We start from the raw sequence: 12,892 nt of genomic DNA, 5'->3' as shown, positions 1-12,892 counted from the left end.
GTGTTTCTTCATCAAATTGGATGGTCTAAGCTTGACTTTAGGGAAGCTGGGAAGTTTCGGCCTTTAACTGAGCCCTCATACCTTATATTTGATTTTGCTTTCTTGTCGTGTTGCTTCTTTGATTTTTGTATCTTGTACTGTTTTTTGTGTCTTTAATGAAATTTTAGTTATAAAAAAAAAGGCATTTGGTTCATTTAGAAATTAAGTTTAATGTTTTATAAATTTAATTACATTTTAAGTATGAGTTACTTATTAATTTTAATAGTAATTATAATAATAAATAATTTAATTAAAAATTAGCTTAATTTTAAAAAATTTAATAACTAATTATAGTATAATTTATTAAATTATTTGTTTTGGTGATAATTTAATAAGGATTTTGTATCTAACTAACTTAATAATTATCTTATTATTTAATTAATTTTTTAAATAACTAATTATTTAACTAATATTCCTACTAATGATTTAATTAATTTTAAAGAATTTATTAATTAGTTTAAATATTTATTATATTGTTAATTATTTCATTAATGATTTAAATATTCTAATGCTAATTAATTATTTAAATGTTATTTATAATGCTATATAGTAATTATTTCTATTTGAAATTAAATTTACTCCTACTAATTATTTTGAAATAATTAATTATTTAAATAATATTCCTACTAATTATTTAATTAATAATTTAATTATTATTTCATTAGTTTAATTATAAATTTTATTATTAATTATCTCATTAATCATTTAAGAATTCTACTGCTCATTAATTATTTAACTATTATTTATATTATTAATTATATGTTTAATAATGTATAAGATAATTATATTAATTTATAATTACTAATAATATTACTAACTATTTTATTAAGTTAAATTAGATAATTAATTTATACACTAATTATACTATTAATTATTTACTTAGTATTTTATTAATAATTTTATTAATTATTTAAAATATTATTTAATTTGTTTCACTTAATTATTAATATTTTAAATTATATTAATTAAGTTATCGAACAATAACTTAGGCCTCATTTGAGAGGGCTTAATTTCTCCTTTTCAATTTCAAAACGACAACATTTTTTTTTGGCTGGTGTTTGTATGTGCCACTTTTGTATAAATAATGCTTTTTAGAGAACTATATTTTTGTATTTTTTACTGTTTGGTTGGATTTAGCTCAAATCCACTTGAAATCTGACCTAAATCCTGAGATTTGGTTTTGAAGGGGTAAATCAATGTTAAAAAGTAAAATGCAATTGTTTCCTTTCAGGATTTAACTATAATGTCTATATTTACTAAATGAATTTGGATCAATATTATGTAAAATTAAATTATTTAATTCTCAATATCTACACGAAGATAAGAATATTATCATTCATATTAGAATTGTTGCATCCAGGAGTATTCGCGGTAGTAGAGAAATATAAAGTTTAATGTCTTAGCATTGTACAAAAATTCAGCACGCAATTAGATAAGAGAGTGTGTAGCATTCATAGGAGACACCAATATTTTTCGGTGGAAAACCCATGAAAAGGGGGAAAAACCATGGGGCCTAGCCCAGTTTGAATGAATCCACTAGTATTGCAGTTGATTACAAATGAGGCCCTTCATTGGGAGAAGGCCTTAGCTTGATGTACATTTTATAGAGTATATTACATGATGTGAATACAAAGAATCACTATTCATGTGTTTGTTTGGTCGGGAGAACCATAGTCTAGTGACGGAGGTCAGAAAGACTGTAGTCTGCGGATGACATAAGTTAGGAGGACCGTAGTCGACGAGCGATAGATGTCGGAAAGACTGTAGTCAGCGGGCGACGTAAGTCAGGAGAACCGTAGTCGGCTGGAAACGAAGGTCAGAAGAACTGTTGTCTGACGACGAAGGTCAGAAGGATGGTGTTAGGTAGAAGTCCAATAATGGAAAGAATCTATCTTCACATAGATGTCCAGCGAAGTCCGATAACCGGTAGAAGTCCGGCGTCGGGTAGAAACTTGGCGATTAGTGAAGGTCTGGCGTCGGGTAGAAGTTCGACGTTTGTTGGTGGCCGAGGAGAACTATGGTATCACTTTGGTGGAGTTTTGGCATCAGGGGGGACTCTGTCGTTACTTGGGCAGAATTTTAGCAAATGGTGGAAGTTAGGCAGAATTTTGGCATCCCATGGAAGTCACGCCGAATTCCGGCGTCATTTGGAGTTTGGGCGAAACTCCGGTGGTGGTCGAGGAGGAGTCTCTTCCCTCCTATTTTTTCTCTTCTTCTTCTCCTCCTTCTTCTTTCTCATGCTTCCCCCCTCTCTCAAGAGAAATGAGGGGTCTATTTATAGATTTTCTAGAGTGGCATGACCCATAAATAGATGAGAGATCAAGGGAAAATATGGAGTGGTTTGAATGAACAGTTGATATTGAATCCTTCAATTGTGGACCATTCATTAGGCATTTGAAGGTCTTAATGACGTCTAAATTTAGTGATCTTGGGGTTGTTTGATTCGACTCGTCGAGCCGCCCGATTTGACTATAAGCTCGTCAAATTCGGAGACCTTTTGGTAACTCAAATTGTGGTACGAACTTTCTAACGATGCTTCGGGTCCTTAATTTGGACCCATTTGGGCTCGGATTGAGTTGAATTTGATGTCATTGAGTTCGTATTTCTGAGACAATCAGTTCGACTGTAAGTTTGCTGAAATCAGAGATATAGTGATCCCGGATTTAATATTTAAAGTTTCCAACTTGACTTTTGCCTCGAGATTCATGCCCGATCAAGCTAATTTTATGATGATGTATCAGTTACCCTTTTATTTTCAGATGTCGAAGCTCTAGAAGTTCGAAAATAGTTGTTCCAAAATTTTACATTGGCTGAATCGTAAAAAATTGCGTTCCAAAAGTTGAACAATTGCACAAACTTGCTCATAGAGGCCTCGTTGAGCTCTAAAAGTGTCAAAATTGAGTCCGGAATGTCAAAAAACATATCTAAGGACCCCCAAAAATGTATGATTTGGACCGTCCGGGCCAAAAATCGGGCCCGGACATGGGTGGACGACCAAACCAGCCGGCCAGCCTATTGGCCGCTGCTTGCCGCCGGCGGCACCGGCGAAAGTGCCGCTTGAACCGGCGTGCGGTTAGGCTGGCGGTTAGTGATATTTTTTTTTGGGGCCCATAAAAATTCTCAAAAAATTCTGAAAAGTCCAGAAAATTTCAAAAAAAAAATTAGAAAAATTTGAAAGTTCAGAAACTTCTAGATACCTCTCTCTTCCTCCAAAAATGCTATAAATACCCCTAGGGCCAAGGGGAGATTTGCACATTCTCATTTTCTGCTTCTTTCTTTCTAACAGTTGAGGCTTTCCGCCGTTTTTGAGTAGGTGAATTTCCCTACTCAATTCAGTGCCCTCCTCTTGTATAGAAATTAGAATTTCTTCTCCTTTTTTCTTCTTTTGGCTTTCTGGCAGTGGAGGCATTCCGCCGTTTTTCGTAGGTGAGTTTCCCTACGTAAATCGGCGCCCCTCCTCTTGTACAGAAGTTAGAATTTTCTCCTCTTTTTTTTTTTCTATTTTTCTTCTTGGTCTAGAGGCCTTCCGCTGTTTTTCGTAGGTGATTTTTCCTACTTAAATCGGCGCCCTCTTTAGTGTAGAAGAAAAAGTTTTTTCTCCTTCCACTGTCTTCTCGTATGACTATCTTCTTACAATCGAAGCATAATATGTATAAGTATTATACAAGCTATATACAAGTTTATACATGTTATGTACAAGCATCATACATGAATTATACAAGTTTATACACGCCATGTACAAATATTTTACACACTATATATAAGTTTATACATGCTATGTACAAGTATTATACACACTATGTGCAAGTTTATGCACGCAATGTTCAAGTTCATACAAACTATATACAAGTTTATACATGCTATGTTTAAGCATTATACACACTATGTATTTATTTGTAAACAATATATGTAGGCATTATAAAAACTATATACAAGTTTGTACATGCTATGTACAAGCATTATACATATTATGTACAAGTTTATATAAGTATTATAGATGCTATGTACAAAAATTATACACACTATGTACAAATTTAGACAAGCATTATACATACTATATACAAGTTTATACATTCTATGTACAAGCATGATACACAAAATTTACAAGCATTATACACACTATATACAAGTTTATTCAAACATTATAAACACACTATGTACAAGTATTATATAGACTATGTACAAGTTTATACATGCTATGTATATGAATTATACAAACTATGAACAAGATTATACACATTATGTACAAGTTTATACACGCTATGTATAAGAATTATACACACCATGTATAAATATATTCACGTTATATATATAATTTTTATACACTATGTGCAAGTTTATACATGCTATGTATAAGGCCTATAAATATTATGTATAGTTTATAAAAAGTATATACATAATTTTTATACACTATGTGCAAGTTTATACATGCTATATACAAGCCTTAAACATGCTATGTACACGTATTATAAACACTATGCGTAATATTATACAAACATTGTACATGTTATATACAAGTTTATATATGCTATATATAAGCATTATACATATTATGTAAAAGTTTATACACATTATGTACAAGCATTATACACACTATGTACATGTTATATACGAGTATTGCCCACACTGTACACATGAATTATACACATTATATATAAGTTTATACAAGCATTTTACACTATGTTTAATGCTATATACAAGTATTATACACAATATTTATATATTTATACATACTATGTACAAGCATTATACACTCAATTCATAAGTATTATACACTCTGAAAAAGTTTATATACACTATATACAAGTTTATACAAGCTATATATAAGCATTGTACATATTATATACAAGCATTATACATGATATATAAAAGTATTATACACACTACATATAAGTTTATATAAACATTATGCATACTATGTAGAAATTTATATACGCTATCTATAAATAATATACACACTATGTACAAGTTTATACATGATATGTACAAGCATTATACATATTACGTATAAGTTTGTACACATAATGTATAAGCATTATCAATACTATGTACAAGTTTTACATGCAATATACAAGTATTATACACACTATGTACATATTTATACACGATATGTACAAGCAACACACTATAAATAAGAATTATATACACTATGTATAAGTTTATACACGCTATATATAAGCAATATACACACTATGTACATAGTATGTATAAGTATTATACATACTATGTACAAGTTTATACATGCTATGTATAAACATTATACATGAATTATACAAGTTTATACACTCTATGTACAAGTTTGTACCTGTGATTAAGGGATTAATTATGGTTAAATTTTGCAATCGGATCGTCCTAGATGATCTGCATATCGTACAGGATGATGTTTGCCGACATACTTGATCAAGTCAAAATACCATAATTTTTCTTCTAATCATCCTGGACGATCCATAATATCGTCTGGGACGATCTGTACATTTTTTGTACTAATTGTCTTAGACTATCCAAATATCATCCATGACTATCAGGTTAAATTCTGCATATCGTACTGAACGATCCTGCGATCATCCAGGATGATTCTGGGCGCCAAAATTGAGTTTTTTAGGATTTTCTGAAGCCCTCTTTTTAAGTACATCATACAGGATGATCCTGCGATCGTCCTGGACGATGTTTGGCGTCGAAATTGAGTTTTTAGAGTTTTTGAAAGCTCTCTTTTTATGCATATCATACGAGACAATCCAGCGATCATCCTGGATAATAATATCGATTTTGCAAATCTATTTAAAGACCTCTTGCTTTCTCATGAAGAGCGTCTTTGGCAGCCATTATTGCTTCGTTCTTTTGGAGGGAATTTGAAGAGAGCTTAAAAGGGAGAGAGGAAAGAGTGGAGTTTGAGAGAGGGAGAAGATCCTTGGAGGGGGTTTCAAGGGAGTGTGGAGGGGGATTCCACATGGTTGCTCCGGTGAGCTTGCACCTTAGTACCATCAGATTCAAGGCTTGTCTTGAGGGAACTTCTTGGAAGAAGAAGATCTCCTACATATAACAATTTTCTTTTGGGCTTCTTTCCACTTGGCTTATTATTAAAAGTAAGATAATTAGTTTCATGTTATATTCATAAATACACATCAAATATGCCTTTTACATTATTGGAATAATTTGGCAGAATGACTTGTCCCATGGCAATGCTTTTAGCAAACTATTTAATTTTTATATTAGCTAGATATTTTGTATTGATAAAATTTAATAGTTGTAATTAATTTTCTATTCGGCCAAAGCCTTCTGATCAATGCAAAGGTTGGCTTATTAGCATTGGAACTTTTACTTTTTTTTGTAACATCATGGCTCAAAATTAAACAAAATAGTGTTGAATTGGAGCATGAAAGCCATAAAATTTTGTGTACTTGGGGTATTAAAATATTCAATTTTTTGGTTAGTGAAGTAATGAAAGTTTGATTATGAGTTTCATCTTCCATAAAGTGTGAACATGTTATTGTTCAAGTTTGTTTGTTTAGTTAATTAAACGATCACAAACGAGCTTTAATCAAACCGAACAACGAGTAGCTCGTCGAACGTTTGGTTCGCTTGCAGCCCTATTCAAGGATATCTTGTGCCCCTTTGGCAATGATATTTGTCTTGCTATCAATGTGTTGGCAACTGATGCCAAATGTAGCAATTTGTTTGGTATGTTTTGTGACTTCAACTCTAATAAATAGTTTTGATGTTTGACTTTCTTATTATGGTCATTCAATATTGTTTGCATAATAAATTTATATTATTCTTAGTAATGTCATAAATCAATTGATTAGAAACATCTTACGTTACAAATAAGCCTTTTTTTAAAAAAAATTTTGTTTTTTAAATTTTATTCACGTGCATCATATGCACGAGTGTTTAAAGATATGTCTTCAAACAAGATTGATCGTACAAATATCACATGTTATCCGGAGGAATTAAGCTCATATTCACATCTAGGTAAAATAGCATTTAATTATATTTGAAATGGAGTTAACTATGAAGGCAACTTTAAGGTATTATACAAATTTATGTACACATGCCAAATGATAAAATATAAGTGCGCATATAAAAAAAATTAAGATTATATTTATATGAGTCATGTCAAAAATCTAAATTGACATATAAGTGCACAAATATATATATATATATATATATATTTCACCCCAAATTTTTTGAGAAAATTGACCATCAAGCCCAAAGCAATTTAAAAGAGATGGTCAAGATTTTATTTAGGTGAGAGACAAAATTATTGAGCCATTTTAAAGCCATTTAATTATTTTTAAATTATGTTGAGTCGGCTTGAGTAAAATTTATGCGCACTTATATTGCTTAATTTGTGTAACATCTCAAACTATTATCTATTGAGATATTGTCCACTTTGGCCTAAAGGCCTCATATTTTTTTTCTCGTTGGTGTAACTTCTAGGAGGTCACCCATCGCAGGATTTCTTGGGATGAGTACGTTTGATTGTAGTGTTTCTTAATGAAATTTCAACCCTTACACCAAAAGGTGCCTCATTATTTAAAAGTTTTACTTACTTTATTTAAGGAGTTCCACAAGCTCCCTTAAGTAATTGGCGTAGTCGTCAGTATCTTTATCTCAAAATCATCCACAAGGCATATAAAATTCTAGAGATGGTCCCTATAAATTCAAATATTGACTCCCGCTATGTAGCACTTTGTCCCATGTATGGTTCAAGAGATAGCTCCACAACATAATGCTTTGTCTTGAATGACACTTAGTTCCCATCTTCCGATTGGTGCATTGCTTTGATACAATTTGTAACAACCCAAACTCTTAACTATCAAGATATTGTCACTTTGGCCTAAACGCCTCAAGGTTTTCTCTTGTTGGGGTAATTTTCAAGGAGGTCACTCATCCAAAGATTTCTTTAGGGTGAGCATGCTTAACTATGAAGTTTCTTAATGATATTTTGATCATTATACTAAAAGGTGCATCAATGCTTAATAGTTTAGCTTCTTTTACTTAAGGGAATTCACAACATATTCGTCAATCTTCATCGAACTTTAACCCGACCATCGTAGGACCATCGCCCAGTCCCTGACAACCGCTGGACTACCACTTGACTGTCGACTACCAACCGCAACCGGACATCCACCCAGTCAATGAATATCGCAGAACTTTCGCTCGTACACCGACTGCAGCTGGACATCCGCCCGACCGTCATCTGACTTCTGCTCGACCGCCATTGAACTTTCACTCGACTCTCATTAGACTCTTGCATGGTCGCAATCACACTTTTTTCTTGATTGTCGTCAGACTTCTACCCGATTGCTATAAGACTTATGCCCAACCGCGGTAGGACTTACGCTCAATAATCATCTGACAGACCGTCGTCGAACCTCTGCTTGGTGGTCGATCGCAACCGGACATCCATCGGACCACTAATCAGCACCAGACCTTCGCCCCACCTTCAATCGTCACCAGACCGTCGTCAGATCTCCACTTGGATGCCAACCTTAGCTGGGACTTCTCCCAGCCACTACCACAAAACTTTCAACCCCACCACAATCATTTCAAATTCCAGAGTATATTTATAGAGTCTAACAAACTCTCTAAACTATTGTAATTGCATTGCCTCTCTAAGTTAAGGGGCGGGTCAACATTAATAATTCAGTCAAATTTAGTAGAATATTCTCATATGGGGCCGGGCCCCATTGTTTTTACCTTTTTTGGGTTTTCCACCTAAAAAAATAGGAGTTTGTTCGCTCTCTCTCTCTCTCTAACTATCTATTTGTGTTCTAAATATTCGTGCATCGCTATGACGAAAAAATCTATTTCTCTATATTACTGAGAACGTTCTAGAATGCAACTTAACTAAATTATTAAACATTCATTATTATTATCATGATTTAAAAAAAAGTATTGATATCATTAGGACTAAATTAAATCTGAACAAGCAATTTTCTTAATATCTTCGAAATAAATAGTAAATATAATTAAATTATTAATCAAAATAATTAAACTATTAAACATTTATAAATATAAGCACATCAAAAAAATATTTAATAATCAATAAGAGTACCTGACATGGGAGAAGCTAATATTTGGGTCTTAGGGGCGCAACCCCATAAGCACAAAATTATTATTATTATTATTATTATTAGTATAATTTAAGCATAGAGTTGAGAATTTTGATTATCAACCAAAAAATTATTTGTTTGAGATCACTATAAAGTTTTAATCCTTACATAAGTAACATTTTTGTATATTATTTATTAGTCGTGGGGGCCGGTAATTAACAAATCACCAAATCAGTGAATAACATCATAAATCACGCTTAGAAAAAACTGGAAATTGAAATGTTTTTTTTTTTCTCTTTTATTACTATCTGTTACATTTAATTTTCATATAAATAGTAATTTAACTGTTTAATATAATTTATAATTTTTTTTTTTTATAACTCCAAATCACTTTTAACAAAAATTTTAAGGAACTAAATCCAATAAATTATTATTATATAATGATTTCAAAATAGGAAGACTCTGATGAAAAATTATAGATAACATATAATAAAAATAAGAATATCAGAATTTCTTGGTTATAAGTTTTTTTTTTAATTATTTAATCTATCTTCTTATGTTAATAAGTTTAACACACAAAAAAAAAAAAAAATCAAAATTGTCGATGTTGGTTCCAAGGGAAAAAAGTTGAGAATATTTTAAAATCAATAATTTATGTCCCTAAAAAAAAAAAATTCAGCCTTTCCACCGTACTTATTTTGAAACCCAAAAATTTTAGGAGGCTTCTTCATTTTCCCTCTTTTTTCTCTTGAATCCTTCCTTGAGAGAGAAGGATGGCGGGGTCCCGAAGGTCACCTCCCCGACCCCGCTCAGGCGGGGGTGGTGGTGAGGCGGAGCGTAGCCGTTCGGGTGCTGGTTTGGGAGGTGGCAAGAAGGCCGGTGAGGGTCGTTCTCCTAGTAAGGGCAGCTCGAGCAAGTCGAAAGGGAGGTCTCATTCTTCGGCCAAAACCCCGATCGATGGATCGGGGGCTGAGGGGGCGGACGGAAATGGGTCCTGTGGCGGTCCAGGCGTTAACAATTCGACAATCAGACTTGATCATCTGTCATTGAAGTCCGGCGGAAGCATGGTAGGATCAGCGGCAAACCTCTCGCGGGATGAGAAGATTGCGAAGACAGCTATGAAGGTTGTACATAACCCGGTGTACGTTGATGAATTGTCCTCTATGGACATCGAGAAAACGGTGGTTAAGGATTGCTTGAAGGAAGGGATGATGGGCTCGGGTAATCTATACCCAGATGCGGATCGAATGGATGAGCAGTTCATGGAGGTTAGTACTTCTCGGCCTCTTGGTGGCACTGTGGGAATGACCGGTAATGAAATGGAGCTACAGGGGTTTACCCCTGACAATGCTACGGGCTTCATTGCTACTGTAGGCGTGAACGTCCTTGGGCCAGATGATTCTGGCTTTCAGAATTCAATGCAATGCACACAAGGTGCTCGAGAGAGTGCCCCTTCAGGAGTCAATACAAAGATTTTTGGGGAGGCTAGTTTGAGTGAGCCGACCAGACACCCTAATGCTTGGAAAAGGCCCGAGCACATACGCATCGTGCAGGCTGAAGAACGTACTTCTTTCTCGAAGGATGGCGTTTCCGTCGACCTCGACCTGGAGTCAGTAAGGGAGAACGTTCGGCGGTTGGAGAAAGCGGTGGTGGGACGAATCCTGGGGAAGAGGCTCCCCTTTTGTGTCCTTAGTTCTGAAATCAAAAGACAATGGGGACGGTTTGGTGAGTTCCAGCTAGCCACTATTGGGCAGGAATGCTTTGTCTGCACTTTTAACACGATGGAGGCTCGAGATGCGGTCTTATATGGCGGGCCGTGGTTCATTAGAGGAAATATTGTTGGCCTTGATAGATGGACGCCACAGTTTGCTCCTGACTCGATGGAGGGGCTTTCTTCTCCGATTTGGATTCGACTTCCCCATTTACCACTGCAATATTGGGACTTGACGAATATCTCAAGAATTGCGTCGATGATTGGACAACCGCTGTGGATTGATGCCCAAACAGGTGCGTGGGGGCGTCGGGAATTTGCTCGTATTTGCGTCAGACTTGACTTGGCCAAGAAGATCCAAACGGGGATTTGGATAAACGGCTTGAACGGCCGGTTCTATCAGAGAGTAGAGTATGAGGGGCTTGATCTCTCTTGCTTTGATTGCGGCAAGATTGGGCACAAAAGAGAGCTCTGTCCCAATAGGGTGATGCAGCCGACTGTGTAGTCGTTGAGGAACAAAAAATGGCAAGGCAACCAGACTGCGGACGACTTAAAAGCTGCTGCTTTGGGCAACCTGCAGGGGAGATTTGAGTCACCCGAATGCAGTGCAACCACTTCCAATAGTGCGGCTGGAGTTAAGTTGTGGATTGATGGCCGAAATGAATTGAGCTGGTTATTAGAATTTTCCAAAAATTTTAAATGCATTTATGAATTATATTTTGGATTAAAATAGATCGTATTTTAGCTTTAAAACAAAAAACTTTTTTTTTTCTCCTCTTCCATAATATTTCTTTCTTTCTTATGTGAGAATTTTTTTATCATAAATTCCTTCTTTTTTACTGTTTGCTCTTCTATGAGGTAATTCTCCCATATAATTAAGTCCTAATCCTTATAAAATCACCTCTTCTCCACCTACTGTTTAAACTTTAAGAAAAAACAAAATTTCATCTTTTTAACTTTCACCTTAGTAAGCTTGTGTGACAAAAGAGATGAAAAATATTCAATTTATAAATCATGAAGATTTAATTCTTTTGCATAGATGTTATTGTTAATTTACCTATTTTTTATGTCATAATTAAACTTCACATGTCATTCTTCCTTTAATTGGATTCTATAACTTCCTGGAGATTTAGTCGATTTGGAAAAAAATTATTCATCAAACATCAGTAATTTATACTAAAAATTTACTTAAAGAATATTAGTCCAATTAAACAAATAGACACCGGATATCAAATAGGTTTTAATGCATTGATTAACAACGATGTTGCTACAGTGGACATATATCATTAGATCTAACCAATCTAAATCATCTTCCTTATTTTTTCCAAGTATATTATCTCTTCTAATTTCATACATAGTCTAGTAATAGCATATTACTCAGTCTTTCAACAACTACTCAAAACCAAACTGTTTGGACATTTGATGGCTAGGCCGTTAACATAGTATTTTCCGTTCTTCATATTCAGATACTATTTTTTGAGCCTCCTGAACACTATCCTAAAATCATTAAGATGTTTTGAGTGGTTTGAGCATTTGATGACTGGGTCATTAACATAGTATTTTCCCTTCTTATGTATGAGGTCACTAAACATATAAATCATGGCACTTTGGTAGGGGACCTTTATATTTTTTAAGCTAAACAATAGCAAAGGATGCAAATAGGAGTTTACAAGGATGTATCTTTTCATGTTGTAATATCTTTTTGATTTTATTGTAATCAGATGACCCATCTGCAAATGAGAAAATGTCATCGAATAATGTGTAGTCAACCATAAACTTGGATGTTAATATAGACATCTATCAACCATCAATGTCTAACACCCACGTTCTTGGTCATTGTTCCCCCTCCTATAAGAAAAACAATTAAGCACACCATTGGCCATTGTTTGTCATCCAACATTCCCAATTAATCATCATTTGAAGCATGTCGTTGTTGGATATACGGAATCATCAATGCATGTGCTCCTAGTATTCGTGTCCCCTCATATAAGAAAAATGACTAAGCAAATCATTACTATTGGCGGACATCCAACATTCACAATTGCCCATTATTTGGCAATTGCCAATGTTAAATGTCTATTAGCCA

Source organism: Dendrobium catenatum, unplaced genomic scaffold (assembly GCF_001605985.2).
Source record: "Dendrobium catenatum unplaced genomic scaffold, ASM160598v2 fragScaff_scaffold_72, whole genome shotgun sequence".
NCBI classification, from domain to species: Eukaryota; Viridiplantae; Streptophyta; class Magnoliopsida; order Asparagales; family Orchidaceae; genus Dendrobium; species Dendrobium catenatum.
Note: the sequence above shows the minus strand (reverse complement) of the source record.